The sequence below is a fragment of the Egretta garzetta genome, unplaced genomic scaffold (genome assembly GCF_000687185.1).
Source record: "Egretta garzetta isolate BGI_Z169 unplaced genomic scaffold, ASM68718v1 scaffold220, whole genome shotgun sequence".
Classification (NCBI taxonomy): Eukaryota; Metazoa; Chordata; class Aves; order Pelecaniformes; family Ardeidae; genus Egretta; species Egretta garzetta.
In genome coordinates this window covers 1,493,977-1,496,718 of record NW_009258414.1, presented here as the reverse complement: position 1 = coordinate 1,496,718, position 2,742 = coordinate 1,493,977, and positions in this window count along the sequence as shown.

The window sequence follows — 2,742 nt, the reverse complement described above, 5'->3', positions numbered from 1 at the left end:
GACTGAAGCCACTAGAATTGCAAGGCAGAAATAGAAAGCTATGGGCCAAATTGGGTCGCCTTTATTCAACCCTCCTCCCTCCACCTCAAGCGAGCACAATCCTGGCCACTAAACCAGCCTTTTTGCTGCCAGGCAGATTCTTGGTCCTTGGCGCTGGATACCGGGGATTTACAAGCCATGTGTAGACAGAGAGAGATCAGTCTCGAGGCAGGATCAGACAAGGGCAGACCAAGCGAGGCAGCCCAGCACTGATGCCTATTAAGAAGGTGTACTCGGAGGAGCCAACCAGCAAGAGACTAAACCAGTGCTGGCACAGCACTGGCACCAATGCCAAGTGCAGCAGAAGACGAAGACCCAGTGAGGTCCCCCAGCACGAGGAAGCTGGGATGCTGGGGGCACTCACAGTGCCCCAGATGCCGGAGCGGGTCAGTGCCGGGGTAGCAGGGGTGCTGCGATCCCGGGGTAGGGCTGGATAACAATGCAGGGCACAGACAGAGCCAGGGCTGGTCATTAAAGCTTGAATAGGCAGAAAGGAAAAGGAATCTCCTAATCATTTCCTTTAGCCATCTCAGCTCCCCTCCCATCCTTTCCCCCCGCCTGGCCTTTTGAAGATGCTTGCTAATAAGTGTTAACGAGTTGCCTGACAAAGGAGGAGGGGGAGGGGGAGGACACTGTTGAGGAAGAAAAGGGACCAGGCAGAGGTCTGTGAATGCCATGGCAGATTCTGGATGTAAAGGATCCCTGGGACAGGACCCCCACCCCTGGCAGGTCCATTTCAAGAGCTAACCTCTCTGACTGAGCTTTTTTTAATTTTTCTTTTTTTTTTTTTGGCACACCACACATCTCCTTTCCTTTCTTCCAGTCCATCCGAGACAGGCCTGCAGCTCACAGACACGAGCTCACCACTGTGTCACTGCTGCCACCTTCTTCCATTCCACCACTTGTTTTGTCTCTCCCCCTCCATTTCAGACCCCTCTGATGTGAGCCTGGCCACAGCTGCATGCACTAAAACACCCTGGGCTGTCCTGTTTACCCCAGCCTTCTGCCAGCCACCACAAGAACATGACTCTCCCACAGCCCAGGCAAGACTCACAGAATACTCTGCATTTTCCAACCACCTCTGCAGCAGCTGCTCCTTCCACCTTGGAGGAGTCACCAACTTTGCCAGATTCACCCCTTGCAGCCTTAAATACTGGTATTCCCATTCCCCACAGCACTCACCTTTGTATGGAGAGGCCGCACCTCCCACCAGAGCTTCCCTCTGGACACAGGATGCTGCTGTTCCTCTGCCCCTCTGGGAATCATTCATTTGCTCAGTACTTCACATCATTTTTGCAGTGGACCAGCAACTACAGAAGGTTGTGAGAGTGCAGAGAATCAGGGCCATCATTTTCTCCCATGAGAGAGTTTATCTCAGACAGCTTCTGGCATAGCTTGGCTCCATTGGCATGGCTCCATCACCCAAGCTGACCAGCCTGCCTTCTCTGTTGAGCACTGCAGCACCAAAAGGGGATGCCACAGGGCCTGAGAACTACAACCATGTCATTCCCCCCTCAAAGAGGGGAGCCTTTCATTGCAAAGCTTTTAGAAGCACCACCAGGACCCCAAAGAAAAGTGCAAAGCATGGCTTGCCTCCCCCAAGCCTTTAACAACAGCCCAAGCCACACAAATCCTTGCAACCAAAGCCCCCAAGCAGCAAGGCTGCCACTCCAGCAGGCTCTTCTGCTAACACAGCCTTTTATACAGCGCCCCCCCCACCCCCCTCCAGCAACGAGTTCATTTCTCCCAGCTGGCCCATCTCTGCTCTCCTACAAATCACTACCTGCTGCACAGGCATTCCTCTAGTTGGTGCCAAGGGGCTGATTAACTCCTTCCCCGCTAGCCACTGGAGGTTTGGACCAGCTTGTGGCAGCCCCCCATCTGCATTTCCTCTCCCCAATGCCTCTAAGATGATAAAGGTCTCTCCCTCCCATAAACACAAATGGGGCCCTGTCTACAGAAGGTCATCTGGCCAATCACTTCATTTGGCAGATCACTGCCCTCGTTTATATTCCTAAACACAAATCTGAGCTTCCAAACCTAAGAAGTGGTTCAACGTGAAATCTCAGCCCAGACGAATCTTCCCCCACCTGCAACTGTCCCTATCGAGTACAGAGCTCTCCCCATTTCTTGTGCCAGCAGAGAGAAGGTGAAGCCAGACTCACCCCTGCTATAATGCCATCAGGAGATATTTGTGCCAGCTGAATCCAACCTCAATGGAGTTACAGAGTAAATTACTTTGACACATAATTTTGTTTCCCACAAAGTACAGCTGAGACCCTCGACATATGGATATTTCTTAAGGAAGTGATTTTCTGAAAACAATAGTGAACTTGAAGAGCCTGACAATGCCTCTTCAGCGGTTTGGCTAGTAGAAGAAGGTTATCAAGTTGTCCCAGGGAAAACAAAAAAGTGAACTCTGAACTAGATATGCAATTTTTGAATTGCCAGAAAACCATTAGTTTGGTATCTAATCAGATCATTGTGTTTTGCCTCATTCATGCTCAATTCATCAAGAAAAGTGGTTCATTAATCTAAAGAACTAGGCATAAAATTTATATATCGACTACTCTGTTTTACTGCCAAAGCCTACTGTATTATACTTCAGTTTTATGTGCATTATAATAAAAAGCATGTGTGAATTCTCATATTTTAAAACAGTTGTGCATCCGTGTGGTTTGAGTTAATGCTTTTGAAAACATA